Consider the following 23182-nt stretch of genomic DNA (forward strand, 5'->3'; position numbering starts at 1 on the left):
GGAAAATATTCTTTGCAGAATAATTTTCTTCATAGAGCATTCAAACCCACACACAAAAATGAGGGAGAAAGCTCAGATTTTAGTGTATTGGTTTAAAAGTTACTTTTACAGCATATCATCACCTATGTTTAACATCTCATATTTAATTTCACCTTCAGGTTAATAGGAATTACCTAATAAGATAATGGATCTAAGAAGAAATGACAGATTAATTACTTTTTTACTCTGCTCTGCATCTTCGACCATCTCATTTGACATCTGAAAATGAAAGTCCTTCAACTCAGTTTCCTGTTCTCTGAGCAGTATTTTAATTTCTTCTTGGGAATTAACCAAAAAACCCTAATGATAGGAGGAGAGAATACTTCATTATTTCCATAGAAGGCAGATTCAGATTCACACAGGAAATACTGCTCTAGCCAATACATCATCAAGCTTCCCACTTCTGACTCTTTGAGAAGGTGTGCCAAAATGTTTGGAAATGTCTACAACAATACAAAGTGCTTGAGAATTTAAGGAATTGTTTTTTCTTGAGTTATTTCTGTAAGTCAGAATTACTGTTGAATATAAAGGAGCTCTTCTTGACTACATTTGTATCTTTTGTAAGCCAAATGCTCTTTAGATGTCTTCTCCATCTGCACTGATACCTGTGGAAATGGTTTCTAAACCTGACTGAATTTGGCTTAGTAACTCAGACTTTGTTCAACATGATTTAGAAGTAGGACACTTCGCCTTCCAGAATCCTATTTATTTTGAAAGATTCTTCCTCTTTCTTCTTTGACTGATGTACTTTCCCACAAGCTTCCTACCTGTCAACACTGACTCATTTGTTAGTGGGTTTAAAATAGATGAGAAATGGCAGCATTAGTGACTTTCAAACCAGGCAGACTGTGGAGCTTTCCAAAGATGCTTGTCATTCACTAGGTACCTGAGACACTGCCAGAATATCTTCAGTAGTTGTTATTGCATGTCTTCCAGTCCAGCTAAGACCAGATAAAGGGTTAGATTTATAATAAGAAAACAAACCTAGAAGAGTGGCATAGGAACACTGAACCAGCAGGAAGTCTTGCTCTCTTCTTTTGTAAGTCTCAACATTGCAAAAAGAGGGAAACATCAACTGCTTAGTTTCTATTAAATACAACCGTGATTGTCTTCTCTGTAGCTCTAGCTAAACTTATTGCTTAAGGGCCAGCTGTAACTTTTCTTAGATTTCCTGTGCTGAGTGATTTGTTCACTCAAAAGTGGTCTCAATCTGGGGAGCCTTTCTGCTCCCTAAATCTTTTGGGATCTAGGTTTAGACAGGATGTTAGCTAAAAATCTCTTCAATTTCCATGATGTGTGATTAAATGTATGGTGCAGGAATGCCTACAGCACATGCTGAAACAGTGAACTATCTGCACAGTGAACTGGGGGTGCTCATTAGTCAAAGTGACCATCAAAAACACAATGACAACGCTCTAATCATTGGTATATAGCCCATTTCACATGGAACAGTATTCCATTTTCAGGATTCGTGGATCAGAAGAGCAGCAGACAGGAGAATATGGCCAATAGACCTGGATTTGCACTCAGCAGAACTGGGTCACTTTCCTGATAAGATGCAATGTAGCAAGAACCCTAAGGGTGCTGGGCAAATTTGCAGCTGTGGTACATAGAGAAAAAAGCACTGTGATGGAAAAATTCTGAAATAGTCAATACTGACATAAATGAATGTTAACAAGGCAGAACACAGGGAAAGATTTGAAATGTTCACATATATCCTATCTTTTTGAAACACATTAGCTAAATTGCACGATTTTGTGATTCTGTCAACTGGTAAGCAGTTCTAGTTGAGATCATATAAACCAATAAATGGCAGTCCATGCAGCTAAAAGCCTTCAGCTCAGCTCACACAGCAAACAAAAAGAAAACTGAACTATGTTTTGCCTGAACTTTGTTAGCGTACTTCCTATCAATCTTAAGCTATGAGGACCATTTCACTCATCACTGCTTGCTCACTATATACAGCTTTTTATTATTTTTTTTAATATCTTCAGAAATGCTGGGCAACTCACTGCCACATTCCAGGGCAGAAGGAGAGGAAAGATCTCAACCCTGCCAGCAAGAGAAAGGAGGTAACTGGAGGGCACTGGAGCTGGAGGACACTTCTGTGCCTTGCAGCTTCTGCTGCCCAGAGACTCCCAGATGGAATTGTCCCCTTTGGGACAGAAACAGCATCTTTGGGGGTGGGTGTCTCTCATGCCCTTCCCCACCTGGTTTCTGCACATTCTGCGGTGGTGGAATCAGAGTGATTGCATGGGGAGTCTTTGAGCATGTCCTCATTAAGACTCAGTGTGAAACAGGATAATGCTATTTAGGCAAATCTCTGGTTTCACAGAATTGCAGAATCATAACTGGCTTGGGTTGGAAGGGACCCTGAAGTCCTGCTGGATTCCAACACCCTGTTGCTGACCCCTTGCCATGGCAGGGACACCTTTCACTGTCCCAGGCTGCTCCAAGCCCTGTCCAACCTGGCCTTGTACACTTCCAGGGATCCAGGGACAACCACAGCTTCTGTGGGCACCCTGTGCCAGGGGCTCACCACCCTCACAGGGAAGAATTTCTTCCTAATATCTATTCTAAACCTCTCCTCTTTTAGTTTAAAAGCTTCCCCCTCTTTTCATATGACTATCTGCCTATGTGAAGTCACCCTCCCTCTTTTTTATAAGACTCCTTCATGTACTGCAGGCCTCAGGGAGATCTTCCTGAAGTCTCCTCTTCTCCAGCAGTCACTCTCCTTAGGCTGCTCCCCAGGGTGTGCAGGGGAGGTGGCAGGGTCACTGACATTGTGTCCTGTCCTTTTGTTGGTCACACACTCCCAAGCACCTCCGTGGTTCCCATTCTGGGCAGAGTGCCCAGGGCAGGTGAGGCCCAGGGCAGATGAGGCCCTGTGCACTGAGCAGTGGCTGCTTCTGTCAGCTCAGGATCTTTTCTTCCAGCATTCATCACCCAAACATTTCCAGATGTTCTTTGGCCCATCCCACCCGTCTTTGTTGTGTTTCAGCGAGGAACACATGAAACTGGCTGACCCACCTGGCTGGATTTTAACCCCTCTGCAGTGATTTGCTCCTAACAGGTAGGCCAGGCAGTTTAGGCAGGTTTAAAGCAGTCAGGTTTCAATGAGATGGGCCAGGCAGTTTAGGCAGGTTTAAAGCAGTCAGGTTTCAATGAGATGGGCCAGGCAGTTTAGGCAGGTTTAAAGCCCCCAGGTTTCAATGAGATAGATCAGGCACTTTAGGCAGGTTTAAAGCCCCCAGGTTTCAGTGAGATAGATCAGGCAGTTTAGGCAGGTTTAAAGCCCCCAGGTTTCAGTGAGATAGATCAGGCAGTTTAGGCAGGTTTAAAGCCCCCAGGTTTCAATGAGATGGGCCAGGCAGTTTAGGCAGGTTTAAAGCCCCCAGGTTTCAGTGAGATCTCGTTGCTGGTGTGCAGCGGAGCAGGGCCCAGAGCAGCGTCCCCTCGATGGCTCCAGGCTGCCATCCCCTGGCACCGGGTGCCTGGAGCAGAGGCCTGCTCAGCTGCTGCCCGGGAGCTCCCTGTGACTGACAGGAGCCTGATGGGGCCTGAAGCAGAGCATAAAGCTGATGGAGCCTTGCCCAGATATCAACAGCCTAAATGGTGAGGCAAAAGGCACAGCCACAGCCCAACTGGTGTCTTTGTGCCCTACACCAGCACCCACCCTGGGGCATCACCACAGCTGCCGCTGCTTTCTTCACGTGTCACCAATGCCTGGGACAGATGTAAATGTGGGACAGGGGGCAACTGCCTCATTGCACCCATGCTCTGTTCAGGGTCTCTTTACCTCTGGGGGAGCAGACAGGCAGTTTCCTTACAATCCCTTACCCCTCACCTCGACCTCCACAAAGCTGGTGGGGTGCTCACCATCCTGCCCACTCTCCAACATTGCCTTGGGCCTGCAGCCTGAAGCTGATGTCTTTGATTGGACTTGTTTGCACCATTTCATACACCTCCATGTATATATCCCAAGATTTTAGGTCCACCTGCAGGATTCAAACCTGTATGGCTATCTCCTGAGATGGGGAAGGCATTTTATACACATTTTCAATAAATGGTGCATCTCCTCACAGAAGTGCAATTTGCCCTTTTCCTTCTATACAAAGTTATCTTAGAAGACTTATCTTCCTAAATCCCTGGGTGTAATTGGTCTTATTGGCCTTGTTTCTTCTTATTTTCTTTTATCTTCTTCTTGCTACCACTGCTAGAAAATGAACTGATATTTTCACACAATTACACAGAACATGTGCAGAACTGCCTCCTGATAGGGGATTGTCAGCCAGGAGTCCATCTCTTCAAAATTACAATGCATTTTGTTTCCCTGTCTGTACAGTTCATTGATTTAACAGTATTGAATTTGGTGTAGTATTTAATGGCACTGTTTGCTGAGTGTCATGGAAGCCTTGTAATGTACATTTCTAATGAATCATTCTTTGTCCTTAGTGCCTGAAATGACATAATTTCATTGAAAATGCATTCTTCCCGTTCAATACACTCTGACATACTCTAACAGCAGCTTGACCAACACAGGCAACAGCACAAATAACTTTTCTCTTTCATTTTGTCTTTCAGGCTTACTTATGTGAGTAAGAAGCTTTCTTTAATCATTGGCTAAAGTGTTATAGAAGGGATAATCATTTGGAAATTAGATGATAAAAAGCTGTACCACCACAAAGCTACACAAAGGTTTCATAAGGCAAAACTGTGTCCAAAGACTAATGGTGATACAAAAAAAAACCAAAATGAAATGAACACTATTGCTCATTATTTGAATGCAAATTAATCTACTCTTTATTCCCTATGTATTAAGATGGTTGCAAATATCAAATCAGGCAGACAGTGACAGAGGGTTCACATTTTGTGCCATCCTCAGGTCACTTTGCTGCCTTGTGACATTCTCACTCTTCCTCTTCGATCTTCTTGCCGTGAATGTCCCGGCTCTTCACTCGGAGCTTGTTGACCTGTGACTCTGCAATGTCAGCCCGCTCCTCGGCCTCCTCCAGCTCGTGCTGGATCTTGCGGAACTTGGAGAGGTTGACATTGGACAGCTCCTCCTGTGTGGGGAAAGGCAGTCAGGGTCAGGAGCACAGGGCAGGGCTTTCACTCCTGCTGCAAGGCAGCCTTGCAGATCTCCATCCCGCTCCCACCACTGCTCACACATCAGCCTCACACAGAGCTCCTCATCCTCCCCTTTTCAGGACCCTACAGGAACAAGCTTCACCAGGACTGTGTCACAAGTGAGGAGCAATTTCATTGTTTTGATTTGTCATTTCTTTACTTAGTCTCACACTAATTTCTGTATGAGTTACTGGGTTAAGAAGTCCCCAAAGCCTTCTGCTGCTGATTACTAGCAGAGATTCAGGAACTTGTCAATCAGTGGGTGTGGCCCCTGGGTTTGTTCACTGGGGCCTCCTGTGTGGAACACACTGCAGAACTTCCCTTAATGAATGTCCCATGACGACAGGGTGCCCAGAGCTCCCCAAGGCCCCATGACACAAGAGCAAAACAGCGTGGCCAAGACATTTGTGTCTCAGGAGTTTCTTTCATAGCCCTCTGCTGGTATTCAGCCTCATTCAATGTGAGTCCTGCCCCAATGGAATGTGGCCTTTTCAATACTCCAAGCAATACTTACAGCCTCCTCAGCTTGTCTCTTGTAGGACTTCACTTTCATTTGCAGCTTGTCCACCAGATCCTGCAGCCTGAGGACATTCTTCCTGTCTTCCTCAGACTAGAGTGGTTGGTGAACAGCAAAGAGAGTCAATTCTTGGTTCTGCATCACACAAGGCTGACAATTCCCCTTGGGGATGGGGTGTACAAAGTGTGCCTTGCTGTGAGCAAAGTGTGTCAGAGCAGGAGTGCTCCTGCCTTACCTGGTAGGTCAGTTCCTTCACCCTGCGCTCGTACTTGCGCACTCCCTTCACGGCTTCAGCGCTGCGCTTCTGCTCAGCATCCACCTCCCCTTCCAGCTCCCGCACCTGCAAGGACAAGCCCATCCCTGCAGCCTCCTGACAATGTCTCTGCAGGGACACAGACACAACTCACACACAGCCCCAGCCCTACACACCCTGGCCTCCAGCTTCTGAAGTTGTTTCTTCCCTCCCTTCAGTGCCAGCTGCTCGGCCTCTTCCAGACGGTGCTGCAGGTCCTTGACCGTCTGGTCCAGGTTCTTCTTCATCCTCTCCAGGTGGGCACTGGTGTCCTGCTCCTTCTTCAGCTCTTCTGCCATCATGGCCGCCTGATCAGAGCAAAAGGTCAAAGCCATTTGGGGGCTGGAAATATTTTGGACATAGGACATTCACCATCAGCAAAAAATGCCTGGAGTGTCCAACTCACATCTGTGATGGCCTTCTTGGCCTTCTCCTCAGCATTGCGGGCTTCCTGGATGGTATCCTCCATTTCATTCTGGATTTGGGAAATGTCTGTCTCCAGCTTCTTCTTGGTGTTGATCAAGCTGGTGTTCTGTGTAAGAGGAAAGACAGGATTCCTACTGTCAGACCAAATGCCTCCACACCAAGGCCTGAAAACGTGGGTAGAGTTTAGGAAAGTCTTCATTGCAAGAGACTTCTTTAGCACCAGAGCAGTGAACCAGATATTGAGGGCTGGCTGGAGGGGACATGTTGCAGCACACTTCTTCAAATGTTTACAGAGTAATCACTTACAAGATGCATGCCAATTTAATTCTTTGTTATCATTTATGAATGGGAATACTTTCCAGCAGTGCCTGACCTGGGTATGGAGGAGCTGAGCACGTTCAGTGGCATCCAGAAGCTCCTGCTCAGCCAGTTTCCTTGATCTCTCTGTCTGCTCCAGGGCTGCCCGGAGCTCCTCAACTTCAGCCTGCAGCAGGTTTGCTCTGCGCTCCACCATGGCCACCTGCTCCTTCAGGTCATCCTGTGTCCTGAGAGCATCATCCAAGTGCAGCTGAGTGTCCTGGAAAGAGACACAGGAGAAATTACCAGGTGTCAATGGGTGCTTGAGTGGCAAACATGTCAGGGATCTCATTTTTCTTTCTATAGCTTTCCTGGACAGACCTTAAGCACTGCCTGGGTGTTTCTCAGGTTCTTCTGTGCCTCTGCAGCCTGGCGGTTGGCATGGCTCAGCTGGATCTCCATTTCATTCAGGTCTCCCTCCATCTTCTTCTTCAGCCTCAGGGCTTCATTCCTGCTCCTGATCTCAGCATCCAGAGTGCTCTGCATGGAGTCCACCACTCGCAGGTGGTTTCTCTTCAGCTGGTCAATCTCCTCATCTTTCTCTGCTATCTTCCTGTCAATCTCAGACTTCACTTGGTTGAGCTCAAGCTGCAGGCGCAGGATCTTCCCCTCCTCATGTTCCAGGGAGGCCTGCACAATTCAGCAAGAAGAGTGTCTTACTTCCTAAGAAACCTTTTGTGCAGTTCCACATGACAGGTGGACTTGCTTTCCTGCTGTCTCTCCAAAGAACTACATCCATAGTCTTTCTGGGGACACCATTTATTAACACTGTATGTACCTCAGCTTCCTCCAGGGAGGCTTGCAGTTCAGATTTCTCCTGCTCAACCTGCTTCTTGACTTTCTCCAGCTCATGAATCGCCTTCCCTCCCTCAGCAATCTGCTCCGTGAGGTCGGAAATCTCCTCTGTGGGAACAAAGACCAATGGCATGGTCAGGCACAGAGCAGAACGGGAAGGTTCCCATCCCACCAAGGGGACAGGCATCTCTGCAGACCTGCAGGCACAGCCCCATGCAGAATGGTGCTAATGGCTGATAGTGTGCAAGGCCCGTGAGGAGCAGAGGGCCAGGGACTTACGCTGCAAGTTCTTGTTCTCCCGCTTCATTGTTTCCAGGTGGTCCAAGGACTCCTCATAGGCATTCTTCATCTTGAACAGCTCCGTGCTGAGAGAGCGTGACTCCTTCTGGGCAGCCTCCAGCTCAGCCTGTGTTTCCTCATACTTCTGCTTCCATTCTGCCAGGATCTGAAGAGAAAAGGGGTGTGAGTCGGGTTCTGACCATCATGGGGCCCTGCTGTGGCCAGGAGTGCTGGTGCTGGAGGCCAAAAGACCTTGTCAAAGTTCTTCTGCTTCTTATCCAGAGCAGCACAGGCAGCATTGGATCTCTCCACATCAATCATCAGGTCCTCCACTTCATTCTGCAGTCTCTGCTTTGTCTTTTCTAGGGAGGCACATTTGGCATTGACAGCCTCAACATGTTCCTCTGCATCCTGCAGACGCTGGGCCAGCTTCTTTCTGGGAGGAGAAAGGCACAGTTGCACATTAGAGCTTGGAAGGGCATCAGTTCTTCAACATGATAAGAGGGTAGGTTTGTCAGTTTTGGGGGTTTTGAGCCAAGCACTTTTGACAGATGCAGAAGGATCTATCCTTTGCTGTGTCCTATCACCTATGGAGGATTAGGCCTGTCTTAGCACTTGTACATCCTATGTTTTCTCTTCCCATCTACACTTTTTCTCTCTCTCCATCCTTTCTCTTTTTTTTACAAAGACAGTATGTCTTTGCCTTTATCCCACTTTTGTCTTAAACAAATCGCAGAGATTCCAATTTCTCTTGACCAGTTTCAGTCTCCTCCCATCATTTGCCACCCTGCTTCCCCACGTACTTGGCCTCCTCGAGTTCCTCCGTGCGCTGAATCGCGTCTGTCTCGTATTTGGTTCTCCACTGGGCCACTTCCCCATTGGCCTTGGACAGGGCTCGCTGCAGCTCCCCCTTGGCCTCCTGCTCCTCCTCATATTGTTCCCTTAGCAGGTCACAGTCGTGGCGAGCGGACTGCAGGGCATGGGCCAGGGCATTCTTGGCCTGTGGGGACAGTTGGGTTTGGTAACTGGAATACTTATCCTGAAATGTCTCATGACTGTGAACTTCACAGTGAAAATGGAATGAAACTCTAATTGGCAAATTGTAGATCTGGTGAAGCCCTCATTGACATATTCTGGAGCATCAGGACATGTTAGTGACAGCTCCTCTGGGAACAGTAGTCTGGTGTTTGTGTAAATGTGTGGCGGAATTGTGTCTTAGAGAGGATCATCAGAATCTCATGGAAGACTTGTGGATGACTTCCTCAAGCAGCTAAAGTATCCTGCTTCCTTCCCTCTCTAGTGGAAGAGGAGGGGATTCTGCATTAGTGCTGTTCCCTTCACTCCTATGTGTGTTTGGGGAAGGAACACTGAAGCAGTCTAGTATCAGACAAGATTCTGCAGATTTTGGGGGTGATGTCGGCTGTGGACAGTAGGGTACTTGCAGACCTTGATTTCTTCCTCTAGATGTCTCTTGAGTTCTTCAATCTGTTGGGTAAATCCTTGCTTGCCCCTTGACAGCTGAGAAATCAGAGCATCTTTCTCCTCCACCTGGCGGGAATATTCACCTGGGAAGGGAAAGGGAAAAAAGGAAGCAGACTGTTCCTCCTATGACACCTTCTGCCTGTAAAGCCACGTAACCAGGAAGGGCCTGGAAAGCTTCTACCAGCTGCCACCTTGAACCATGTGGCTTGCTGAGGGCATGCAGGTGCTGCCCTGGAACTTCAGGGGTGAGGATGTCTCACCTGACTCTGTCTGCAGACGAGCTCTTTGCGTATTGAGGTCGTTGATCATGCGCTGATTCTGCTCCTCCTTTGTTTTCAGCTCACTCAGCTGATCTTCCAGAGTGCGGCACATCTTCTCCAGGTTGGCCTAGAGAGGAAACACGGGAAGGGACAAGAGATGATGGACTGCAGTCTGCCCTATTGTCACAGTGGGGATTGTGTTTCTGGCAAAGTGTCTGGAAGTGGCAGCTTTTGTGCCACACTTTGTCCCTGTGAGCTTTTTCTCCTGCAACTGCATACCTTGGCTTTGGAGACAGACTCCATGTTGCTGGCCAGGTCATCAATCTCCATCTTGAGCTCACTCTTCTCCTTCTCCAGCTTCTGCTTGACGCGTTGCAGGTTGTCGATCTGCTCGCCCAGCTCAGCCGTGCTGTCCGCGTGCTTCTTGCGCAGGGCGGCAGCCGTGGCTTCGTGCTGCAGCGTGGCCTCTTCCAGGTCACGCCGCATCTTCTGGAACTCTGCCTCGCGCTTCTTGTTCATCTCAACCTGAGCTGCTGTGGCCCCTCCTGCTTCTTCCAGGCGCTCGCTGATCTCCTCCAGCTCCCTGGACAGGTCAGCCCGATGCTTCTCTGCTTTGGCGCGAGACGTTCGCTCGGCCTCAATTTCCTCCTCCAGCTCCTCAATGCGGGCCTGCACAACACCAGGGACCCCTCACACCCGTGCCCTCCTCATGCCTGAGCCTGAGCAAGGCAGGGGAAGCAACAGAGACTTGCCTGCAGCTCCTTGATCTTCTTCTGAAGCTGCATGCCCAGGGCTTGTTCATCCTCGATCTTGCTCTGGATCTGGCTGATTTCAAAGTCTTTCCTGTGGGCCAAGTGAACCGTGTTAGAGCTCAAAGAAAAAAAACAGGTGCTGCAGCCCAGCACTTACACAGGTGCCCCAGAGCCAGACTTACTTCTTCAGTTTCTCATCCAGCTGCTGCTTATCATTCTCCAAATCCATGATGCTGTCCTGGGCCAGCTTCAGGTCTCCTTCCAGTTTCCTCTTGGCTCTCTCCAGGTCCATGCGCAGTTTCTTCTCTTGCTCCAGGGACCCTTCCAGCTAAACACAACAAGACCATCAGGACCCTACCAGGCAGGTCAGGCTCCATACCTGTCCTGTTCCTGCTCTCTATCTGTGTGCTTACATCGTCCACTTGCTGTTCCAGCTTGGTCTTGGCTTTGGTCAGAGTATTGACTTTGTCCTCCTCTACCTGCAGGTCATCCAGGGTTTGCTGATGGGCCTCTTGGAGGGCTTTCTTCTCTTTTGTCAGCTTGGCGATGGTCTCGTCCAAGGCTGCCATCTCCTCAGTCAGATTTTTCACCTTCATGAAGAAGGGAGCAAATGTAAATCAAGGAAGCAGATACAGAAGTCCTGCAATAGCCCACAGCCCATTTTCTGGAGTGCGAGTGACAGGTTCTACCTCATACCTTGTTTTCAGTGGCATGTTTTTCCTTCTCCACCTTGGCCAGTGTTAGCTCAAGGTCATCAATATCTTTCTTCAGCTCTGAACATTCATCCTCCAGTTTCCTCTTCTTGGCTGTCAGTTCAGCATTAATTTCCTCTTCATCCTCAGCCCTTTCAGTCACTTCTTTAATTTTGGCTTCCAGCTGTATTTTGGTTTTGATGAGCTGGTCACACCTTTCCTCAGCATCAGCCAAGCTATCTGCTTCCTGGTGTGGAGACAGAATATTGTGAGTTCTCATGTTTTGAAGTTTCTGTTCTCTGCCTATTTTAATCACAGATTAGGTGGGTTTAAATGTAGCAGCTGAACCTGACATTCAACTCCAGCAACAGGAGGATCTTGAGTGGTGTTTACTGGGAAACCTTTTGATTTGGAATCAGTATCTATTCCAAAGTTTTTGTGTCTACTAAATTTGTCTCCCAGGGCAATTATCTATGAGAATGCCTCATAGCACAAGTGCTAATTCAGAACAGAACATTCTAATTTAATTTTAAATTTCAACCTGAGCAAGGGCTTGGGGCATATATTTTTTCTCATGGAAATTTTATCTACTCACTTCTTTTTAGTTGTCTCAACAAAACTTTAAAATATTTTTTATTTAGAGGCTTTTCAATTCTCCGCTCTTCACAGAGGGTTGTCCGCTGTTCAATACACATTGGCTGGTGCTACATGACTCTTTCCATAGACAATAGGAATGTCATGAGTGCCATGTGAGTCTCCCAGGGATCTCACTATGCCCCTGCCAGTGCCTCTTTACTCAGTATTAGAGTACTTCAGAGTGATTTAGTCTGTTTTCTACCACCCATTGATTCCTGTGATTCTCTGTGCAGGACAAGAGGCATTCTGACAATATATAATTTTTTTTTTCCAGGGAGAAATGAACAGTGGTACTCACAGCCTGCACTTGGAGCTGCAGGTCATTTTTCTCCTGCACCAAGGCCACCATTTTCTCTTCAAGTTCCTTCCGCTTTGCTTCAGACTTTGCAAGCTCCTCCTTGGTTTTCTCAAACTCTTCCTTCATGTTGGCCATTTCCTTCTCAGACTCAGCACTCTTCAGCAAGGGCTTGATCTTGAAGAACAGCTTCATCCATGGCCAGTGTTTGACATTCATGAATGAACGGACGTTGTACTGGATGCAGAAGATGGACTCCCTGAAATGATAATCTCGCAGTTATTACATGACTTTGGTGTGATTAATTTGTACTTCATCAGTAAAGTTCAATGAAAATCAACTAAATATGAGAAATATCTACCTCCTCTCCACCATTTTCTTGTACTCTACTCTCATGAGGAAGCCCCTGCACCTGGCTTGTGTGCGAGTGATGATTTCTGCCAACTTGTCATCTCGCATCTCCTCCAGGAGTCCCAGCAACCCAGCTTTGAAGAACACCTTGAGAAAGAAAATGTTGCACCGTATCATTGTGATGTACAACAGAACAGAAGCACACAGTCATTCAGATTGCTGAAAGACTTTAGTGGCCATGATCAGTATCACCTTGGGCACTGTCCCAAATCCTCTGTCCAAGGCTTAGGACTTCTCATAATCTCAACCCCAAGCACTCAGTCTTGCCTGAGCTGTGTCACGAGTACTGGTTTCCAGTTCAGCCTCAGCCACTCCTGTCCCTGGTCATGGACACCAGTGAGCTCTACCATGACCTATTAACTTAATTCCTGGCTTGGTGTTAGACCAATCTCACTGCTGTGTATACGTCCATGAATTAATGACTAGGGCCTTGCCTTTTTTGCCTACCTGTATTTGACTCTGATAAATCTTGAAACCCAAGGTTTTATGGCTTCAGTGTAGATCATCCTTATTGTAGCAAACTTGACTGGTGGTGTGGACTCACAATTGAGTCTGACTACCATTCCTGGGTCATCCTCCCTTGTCTTGATTGAGTACTGGGAGACTGGGCACCTGCTGATAGCAGCCCCTAGTCTGGCAGTTCTGTTATGTTATTGTGCTGTACCTGATCCCGTGACAGAGCCCACTCTTACTGGTTTTGACAAACTTTTAACACAGGTTTTGTTTTTACCTTGGTGTGACCAAATTTGTACTGGGTATGGTCTACATCAATGGACCCAAGGAGCTTCTCTGAAGCCTTCTTGTTGTCCATGAACTGTCCCTCTGGGATAGCACTGGCATTAAGTACTCTATATCTGCAAAAGGAAACAAAACATGAAGAAATCACAGTCACTGAAAGCACCACCAGAACTTTTTAGACTCTACCACTGAAACATCTCATGACTAGAGATGGTTCATCCTCTCAGGACAGGATATAGGAAGTGTTTTTAATAGTAATTCTACGTACAAAACAATCCTGATCTCAGAACTGCCACATCATCACAACTGATGGTGAAACATCTATATTAATGATCAGTACCAATTTAAAATAAAAAGTTCAAAGTATGCTATAATTCCCAGGCTCTTCATCTTGGTCAGAATGGGCAGAGAGGTGCAGAGCTCTTACCTCTGTTTGAAGTCAGCATAGAGGACTCTGCTGGGGAACCCTTTCCTGCAGATCCTGATCCCTTCCAGCACGCCGTTACAGCGCAGCTGGTGCAGCACCAGCTCGTGCTCCATGGCACCTGGCAAACACCACCATTAGTAAGCACCCTGCTGTTGGACACTCAGGAGAAGAGCTGCTGCTGCTCAAGCTTTCCTCCTCTTGGCTTGCCTTACCAGGTGTTTTAGTTTCATTAGGGATGATGCACCGTACAAAATGGGGGTGAGTGCTTCTCAAGTTAGCCATCAGCTTATTCAAATTCTCCTGTGAGAGCATACAATGAAGTTTACTTTATTAAGTGCAAGCACTGAAATCTTAACATTGGATGTATCAAATTAGTGTTTCAGGATGCAGACCTGTCTTCTCTAAAAAACTTGCAGAGCTCCCCAAAGGAAAATTGGAAGCGGAAAGCTCCCAAATTTTGGTTTTGAAGTTCTTTTATGGAATAATGGTTAGTATTACTTTTCCTTGACCTCCTCATCCAAATACGGGACTGTCATCTTACAGATTTCCTTTGAGCTTGTAATTCTTGTGGTATATTGTTGGGGATCTTAAATAAATGATGTACTCTTGATTAAACATGCCTAGCATCTGATTTGTCAGCTAAGTAAGTTGTTTCTAAATGGAGGGGATAGTTTTACAGTCCCTATAAAATGACCCTTTTAATAGTAATTCAGTCTCAAACTTTGAAGACATAAATGAAAACAGACCTCACAAGTCATTAATTTGATGTAATTGAACCTTCACTCTTTTTCCACATTGAAATCAAGTTATTGTCTTAAAATCCTATACTCTTGGGGTAAATTCTTTTCTTTTTATGTTTGATATATTATTTTCAAATTTTACTATGAGTCAGTACTGAAAATTTGCTTAGAGACATAAAACAAGTGTAGGGAATATATCTGAATGCTGTGGAGATGATTTTAAGGAAGTTAGCTGATAAGATTCTCAATCCCACATAAGTAGGTGAACTTAACCCATCATATATTTTTGTGGAGTATTCAAAAAAGAGTATGGCATTATAAAATGAATATTCTGCAAGTTCCAAGGATGGAAAGGGAAGGACTTTAAAGGATGACAAGAGTTATATCCAAAATGGAAACAGACGTTTCATATTCAGAATAAAAATGCTTTCCACCTTCAAGGACATAATGAATACTCTAATTACCCTGAAAAGAGCTGAGACAGTCTGGAAAGAAGAACCCTTCTTCTTGCCTCCCTTCTTGCCACCACCACCAGCATCTGAAAATCAAAGAAAAGAAAAAAATGTTTAATAACATGGACTATATATATTGGATACTACAGAGCACAAAACCACATTATATTTCTAGTGTTTGCAGCTTTAATTGTCAGAAAATTTTGTCCCATATTGAAAATACAATTTCCACAAAACTGACCTGCATCTGCTCCACCATAGCTGGCAAAGAGTAAAGCCAGGGTCTTCACAGATGATTTCTGGTACAGCCCAATGACAGTTTCATTCAGAGGGTCCTTGTTCTTCTCCAGCCAGCCAGAGATGTTGTAGTCCACTGTTCCAGCGTAGTGCACCAGGGAGAAGTGAGCCTCAGCCTTGCCTTTGGCAGGCTTGGGCTTCTGGAAGTTGTTGGACTTGCCCAGGTGCTGGTCATAGAGCTTGTTCTTGAAAGAGGTGTCAGTTGCCTTGGGGAACATGCACTCCTCTTCCAGGATGGAGAAGATGCCCATGGGCTGAGAGAAATCACAAGAAGTGACAAGGAAAAGTTATAGTGGAAATGTTCAGTATCACTTTGAAGGGGACATTCACCTGCCTGGTCTAGTGGAAGGAGCCCCCCATCCATGGCAGGGGATCGGAACAAAATGTTCTTTGCAATGCCTTCCAGCCCAAACCATTCTGTGATTCTATGACAGTGACAAGAAGCCTGTGCTACAAACATCAAAGGTTGGTTGTGCTGTTGGCAGCATCTCAGCCTGGATTAAAGCTAAGTTTATCAGGAGTTGATCTCAATCACGGAGTTTATTTCTGCCATCCCTTGCCTCCCTGCAGCCTTATCTTCACAGAACTGGTAGGAATATCTGTCCTGTTCACGTGAGAATTGGGTGTAGAATTGGGGGAGCAATGGTAAAGAGAAAAAATAAATGGGGAAAACAGCTACAAGGGGCTCTGTAGTTTGGGAAGGTCAAATGATATGATAGTTATTTCTCAAATTTGTCTGTGGACTTTGGATCTGAGCCTTTAGAGAAGGAGGAAAAGGAGACTGAATTGGGTGTGTTATTAGAAGTCTGTTGGTGAAAGTCCAGGGCACCTTTCCAGACTGATGACACACATGTGCATTTCTCTCTTTCCCAGGGTAAACTAAATTTGAGTGCAAAATGCTTTCCTTAACTGATGCTACATGTCTGGCTGTGAGTTCTTTCTGAGCTGACTGTACCTCAGAAACCCCACAGAATTCCAAGAGCCATCATATCCTTGCATGGGAGAGGTACCTTCTCAATGAGCTCAATGCAGGCAGCCAGGTCCATGCCAAAGTCAATGAACTCCCATTCAATGCCCTCCTTCTTGTACTCCTCCTGCTCCAGCACGAACATGTGGTGGTTGAAGAACTGTTGCAGTTTCTCATTGGTGAAGTTGATGCACAGCTGCTCAAAGCTGTTGAACTGCCCAAAGCAAGGAAAGGTGCACAGGTTCTCAAGGTGTGCCAAAACCCACAGGCCCTTGCTGCCATTCTCCTAAGGCTGTTTGAAGTTGAAGCACCAGTCCCAACCCAGCTGTACCAGCATGTGTTTCCTTAGCAGGCCTTCTACTCTAACCCTCATTGTCCTTGAAGGACATTTTAATTATTGCCTCGCAAATCAAGCCAGAAGTTACAAATCTTTTTCACTGTGCTACTCAACTGCAAGTTTTGGTAAGCTCAGTAGTTGCATGGTGTCAGGTCTCTGAGCCCCTGGACAGTAGAAACCTCCTCAGTCCCACCCAAGAACTTCTCTGGCCTCTGATCACTAATCAGGGTGTTTCTGTGTTCTGACACAGAAGTCCTTGCATCATCTCTGCATTTTCAGCACAGGAAACACACTGAGCTTACCCAGACCACTCCCTTTACAAGAGCATCAACCCCTTTGGCCCACAGCAGTGTGAGCCTTAGTCCTCTATGTGTGTCTGAGCCCTCATAACCTCTCCTTGCCCATGGCTTGACTGTGGTGACAAATCCTGGCTCCTTACATCAAAGATCTCGAAGCCAGCAATGTCCAGGACACCAATGAAGTACTGCCTGGGCTGCTTCGTGTCCAGCTGTTGGTTGATGCGAACAACCATCCACAGGAACATCTTCTCAAACACAGCTTTTGCCAGGGCACCCACAGAATTGTTCACCTGGAGCAGAGGAGACAGGACTGGAGTTACCTCTGAGGGGCAAAGAAAAATGCCCACATACTCCTTCAAGTTGTCAGATGTTTTCAACTGTCAGATGTTACCTGTGTCACGTTTTGACCTTTGGTCACGTATTCATTTCCAACCTTGACTCGAGGGTAACACAAGGCCTTGAGAAATTCAGCTGAGTTTAGGCCCATTAGGTAGGCAGCCTTGTCAGCCACTAGAAGTGTGGAGAGAGAGTGAGAAAAGCATTTATTTACATTCAGTCTCTAGAGTTCAGGTGCAGTGAACAACTCTGCTGTTCCTGTTCTAGGAATTAAAGAAGACTTCTGTCATCCCATACAGAGGGCTTGTGAAGGAATGCAAATTCTGGAAACTACTGATGGTCTTTGAAAGCAAGAACAAGTATGGCTTGCATAGGAAGAACTTGGAATTTCCCAGAAGAACAAAAGCATCTAGCAAAACATAAAGCAAGGCAGATTCTCTTTCTGTGGGAAGGGCATTTCTGGGAAGCACAGCTTACAGGAGTTATTACACCAAAAAGACAATTACCCATCAGGGTGTCTTATTGCTTGGAGTTTTTCAAGAAAGAGAGAGAGATATTCCGTGTTGAAATTGAAGTTCCTGCTTTCAGGCAGCATATTTTTGGGCAGCCACCATTGGATAGAATAATGGAACTTCCCATGACTAGGAAAGAACCTCTGCATTTAGAGAGACCGGGGCAAAAAAGGATTTCTTAGTGTTTTATATGAAGACTCAGGCAACTGCAGTGTACCTCTGGAGACTATCATATCACCTCTGGCAGCAGAGAAGGGCTGGGCACAAATCAGCCCCTGAATTTGCTGATACCTTCAGTGCCATCAGGCTCTGCCTGCTCCTCTCGTTGTTTCTGCTTGAACTTCAGGTTCCCGTAGTGCATGACAGCCCCTGTCAGCTTGTAGATGGCTGTTTTCTCATCAGCACTGAAGCCCAGGATGTCGATGGCACTCTGCAGTCAAAATAAGGAATTCAAAAGGATGTCCTTAGCAGGTCAGAGATGTCACCCTCAGTAGGTGCCCTGTTGCTGTGTTACTCACATCTGTGGCCATCAGCTCCTCCTGGTCATCAATGCTGGGGACTGTGACCTCCCCTTGACTCACGTAGTGGAAATCATAAGGGTTGGTGGTAATGAGGAGCATGTCTGAAAGCAGGAAGAGGCAAGGCATGGGGTTACTTTTGCCAATCAGGTGAGAGAGGGAACTGTTCCTCTGTGATCAACCCCCAAAAAGTCTGAATGCTCATTCCTACCGATTAGCTCCGGCTTCTTGTTGGACATGATCTGATAAAAGATGTGGTAGCTCCTTTCCGCCTTGAGCTGGAAAGTGACTCTGGACTTCTCCAGCAGATCTACGCAGGCAGGCAGAAAGAGTTAGGCACTTGTAGGAATGTACATGGAGATGGGAATCAGGTAAGGGTTGGGAGCAGTGCAGGAGAATCTCTTACAGGTTTCAATGTCAGCAGAAGCCAGTTTGCCTGTGGCACCAAAGTGGATTCTGATGAACTTGCCCTGTTAAGCAGAAGCAGCAGCAGGTCAGCCTGGATGTGTTGTGCTGACGTCTCCTTTGCATGAAGAACATCTCAGGCATCCTGTGTGTTCCCATGAGGGGGGGAGATTTTATTGAAAGCAAGAACTCACAAAGCGTGAGGAGTTGTCGTTCCTCACGGTCTTGGCGTTTCCAAAGGCCTCCAGCAGAGGGTTGGCGCTGATGATTTGATCCTCAAGCGTTCCCTGCAGGGTGATGAGTATTCAGTGATGGTGTTTAGTTGAGAGGGCAATGACAGGCCAAGCATTCAGTCTGTTCTTCCTGACTCACCTGCATTTTGCCTGATGTCTGCTCCTCCTTCTTCTTCTCTCCGCTGGCTGCAATTGTTGCAAAGTACTGGATGACACGCTTGGTGTTCACAGTCTTCCCGGCCCCGGATTCTCCGCTGCCAAAGCCAAGGGAGGAGCAGAGGGAGCGTGGTCAGGCAGGAGGGTCCCTGGCACCGGGCAGCCCCGCAGGGACCCGCGCAGGGGGTGTACGTACGTGATCAGGATGGACTGGTTCTCCCGATCTGGGAACAAGGCAGAGAAGAGGAGATTGTTATTATGTGTCATGAATATCATTGATAAAATTGTTCCTGTGACTTTTAGAATGTGCACTAGCAGTAAGCATCTATTTCCATTAATAAACCTCTCTACCTACACCCCTACTTCCTTTTCAATATTTAATATTCCTAGATTCAGTTAGGAAATGGATATCTCAACCCTCCGATGGTGTCTGGTGTAGCACACATGAACGTCTTTTTCTGGATAGTCCCTTCCTGTCACACTGTTCATTTTGTTCATGAAAATGATTCCAACTAAGGATCAGTTTTGTAGAATTACTGATTAAATGGTCTATCAATAGGCTGAATTCAATTGGAGCAGCTTTATTACATAGGAACAAACTTTATTACATAGGAACAAACACTCCTGATCAGTCAACAATGCTCCTAAATGGTTTTTATGTTGTTGGCCAATTGATTATTGCCTAAAGACAATCAGAGTAACATCATAAATATATAGCAACCTTTACTAGAGTAGTCTGGCATGCTATAGAATATGCAAAGTTTGGTACTTCCAAAACTACATTTGGTATTTCTCTGTGCCATATCTTGAGCTGAGTTTGCTTTCCACAATTTTGTCTGGTTGCTTTTTTAACCCATGCTCCCACTGCAACTCCATTGACAAAACCTTTGCACTATAGAAACTGAAAAATCTCTTGGCAGTCTGAAGAGACTAAACCATTCGGGATCTAGTTCTTAGTGGAGGAGTCTGGGTTTCCACTCGCAGAGTTTCTGCATGTCTTATGAAGGTGTCAGCAAGGATAAATATATGACAACTTACATGAATATGACCCTGATAAGACAGATTACTCAATCATCAATTTAATATTGTTTATTTAAAATTGTATTCTCTTCCAATTAATCTTCTTAATGTTCTGAATGCTACAGAATTAAATACAGTAATTAGAGACAAAAGAGGGAAAAAGATTTCTTTTAACCAATTAAAACACATGTTATTACACTGTTATCTATATTTCTGACAATCTGCACTTTCCTAAAAATCTGAATACTTACAAAATGCTAGAAAAGTTGTCACTACCCTTCTTTGGTGTTTCTTTCCTTTATAATAATGAATGAAAAAGAATAATTTTTTTTTCAACGATGGAGGAAGGAAGTTATCAATTTTCCAATCAGGTTTCACTGCATTTTCTGACTGACATTGCTTTCAGAGTTTTTAAAACTACCATAGGAAGGATTGGCTCCACTGTTGGATGTACTTTCCTCTTACACGCAGTGTTATTTACAGAAATTCACCCTAGTGATTTTCAGTCCTGCATAGCAAATCATTCAAAGAACAATTCTTTCATCTAAGAAAAAGCAGAACTTTAAAGTATATCCAAATTTCTTTAATGGAAAATCTGACAATATATTCAGTGTTAAATCATAGCCTCCTATACACACTGGACATGAATTTTTAACACTGATTTCTATAAACTTCATCTAAATGGTCATGTTCAGTAAAAAATCTGTTTACAGTGATGACAGAACATCCACATTTACAGCAACATTAAACTGAACTACTTTGCCACAAAAAGACTTTTCTCCTTTGCGAGTGTTTACAGCCAAGTGATTTTAAAGAAAATCATGAAACTCACCAGTTAACATGAACTGATAGGCGTTGTCAGAGATGGAGAAGATGTGTGGAGGGGCCTCCTGGCGCTTCTTGCCTCGGTAGGCCAACACCACCTCGGGGTTGTACACCGGCAGCCACTTGTAGGGGTTGACAGTGACGCAGAAGAGACCCGAGTAGGTCTGTGGAGAAGGGACACAGCACGGTGGCTTCCCCTGAGCCTGGCCCAGCAGCTCCTGAGGCTGCCCAGAGGAAGCTGCTGCTGCCACTTACGTAGATCATCCAGGCTGCGTAACGCTCTTTGAGGTTGTACAGCACAGCGGGTTCGTGCAGGTGGGTCATCATGGCCATGTCCTCGATTTTGTCATACTTGGGAGGGTTCATGGAGAAGATTTGATCTTCCTTCACGGTCAGAGTCTGCCACAGAAGAGAGAGATGCATGTATGTCAGCTAAGAACTCAGAGTGGGAATTAAATTTTATTTGGAAATTTTGCATTTATTCACCTCTCCACCTTCAGTCTTGACAGTGACCTTCCCTGCATCCTTACTCTCGATTTTCCCTTTCACATAGGACTCCTTTGCATGTACCACAAAGACAGAGGTCTTGGCATCAAAAGGTTTGTTCTGGGCCTCAATTCTCTCCTTTTCCGATTTTCGGAGGTAAGGAGCTGCCTCGCCAAAGGCGGCCATGTCAGCGTCTGGAGCTGACATTGTTGCACTTCTTCAGGAGCCGCAGTCTGCAGGGTCCTCTGTAGGCTACAAGACACGTTGTGTCAGTGAATGAATATCTTTATGTGAAAGAAAGGAGATCTCTTACCCTTTGATCTTTTCAAATAATAAAGTAGGCATGAACAAGTCAAAAGTTGGATTTAAACTTCCCAGCCTTGGCTGGAAATACTTATATAGCTCTTTAAAATTAATCCTTAGACATCCAGCTGAGAGACCATGTACAGAACAGCAGTTAAGTGTACAGTATGTTGTGAAGTTTAGCAGTATTATTTCAACTTTGGGAACTCTAGCAAATTTGGCTGTTTCAACAACAGAGTCTCAGATTTTTTTTTAATGCTACTGAAATTCTCTGAAATAGTTTTTTTTTCTGATAGCAAATAGTGGCTCTCTAAAAATTACTTGCTATGGATAATTCATTTTGCATTTTGCATTATGACAGATATAAATGTTACTATTGCCTATTCTCCCTTCCACAAATCTTTAACTCTTGGATTTCATCTTGTCCTTTAAAAGTTGTTCAATTTTGGTATTGATTTTGGTGGCAGAGGTCACTGCTCCTTGAAAACATAACAACTCATTTTGTGTTGCACAGATATCCAGATCTAATATGTAAGTTGAAGGAAAATATGCTGCCTTCAAATATACAATAAAGTTACAGCTCATACAATTAGTCCATGACAGAAGTGGAAATCCAAGTCTTATAGGAAGTTAAATGGAATAAAAAGGGATATGTTTTGCCCAGCAGCTCACAGGAGCCAAACACTTACCTTGAAATTTTCTGTCAAGACTGGGCACAGCACTCCAAAGAGACTTTTATAGACTCTGGTATGCAGATGCTTTGGATGTTTCCTTTTCCTTCTATCAAAATATATTTTGGCAAACCATCTTTGGTTTTGTCTGGCAAACTTAACTAATGGCATAATTGTCATTTGACCTGATATATTTAGAAATGTTTTGCATCTTACCGTTCCTGTGGATACATTTCCTATAAATAGTCTGACAGGGCTATTAATATTGGAATCTGGACTAGTCAGGACACTTAAAGAACTTGGGTGTGTGATTTATTGGTTCTTCTATGGTCTTTACAGGTAACCTAATCTTTGATCCAGATAGGATTCTTTGTCATTTCTGTACTTTTGCAAATGTAAAAGGGAAATAATGTAAGGTGTCTTGTACATATGGTCCTATGAACTTAGAGCTTGCTTTTACATCATTAGAAAAAGCAGTTCGACAAAAGACAAATTATTATTAAAACTCTTTCAGTCATTCATTATCTACTATAATAAAAAGGGGAAAACCACATGTGTTGTGGGCCAGGAATATCAGATAAAGAAGAGTCCAACAGATAGCAAGGTCAAATATGGTTTCAAGTTTGGACATGCAGTTTGTGCCTTCAGTGTGAAATGTGATTCCTTAGCTATAAAAGCAATTGAATATGTATGTGAATAAATCCTCACTTGGTATTTTTCAGAAATCAAAAAATTCAAAATGTGCATACTAGAGGAATGTTCACTATTGCAATAGTCAGTCATAAGTGATATAACAGAAAATTCTTTGTCATTTCAAACATGTTATTCCTAATTTCTCACACCTGAGAAAAAAGAAGTTGTTGCTAATATTTATGTGCCTATTGTCACTGTATACTATGCAATGCTCTCAACCAAGTCAGGCCTTCACAACCTACAACTCCAAAAAACATCTCAGCCCTTGTGCTCAAATACAACTCTACCCACATTCACACACACAGCATTGGTCTGGGATCCTCTGCACCCTTATACATCCTCAGTGCAGCTCCCAAATCACAAATATCTTGCACTCTTACATATTCATACAGCTCCAGCAGCAA

At 45.0% G+C, this 23182-nt stretch overlaps 1 pseudogene; it reads right to left on the bottom strand.

Annotated features, from left to right (window-relative positions):
* Positions 1–4855: 4855 nt before the first annotated feature.
* Positions 4856–21358, bottom strand: LOC134557289 (myosin heavy chain, skeletal muscle, adult-like; annotated as a pseudogene).
* Between the last annotated feature and the right edge of the window lie 1824 nt (positions 21359–23182).

The sequence above is a fragment of the Prinia subflava genome, chromosome 12 (assembly GCF_021018805.1).
Source record: "Prinia subflava isolate CZ2003 ecotype Zambia chromosome 12, Cam_Psub_1.2, whole genome shotgun sequence".
NCBI lineage: Eukaryota > Metazoa > Chordata > Aves > Passeriformes > Cisticolidae > Prinia > Prinia subflava.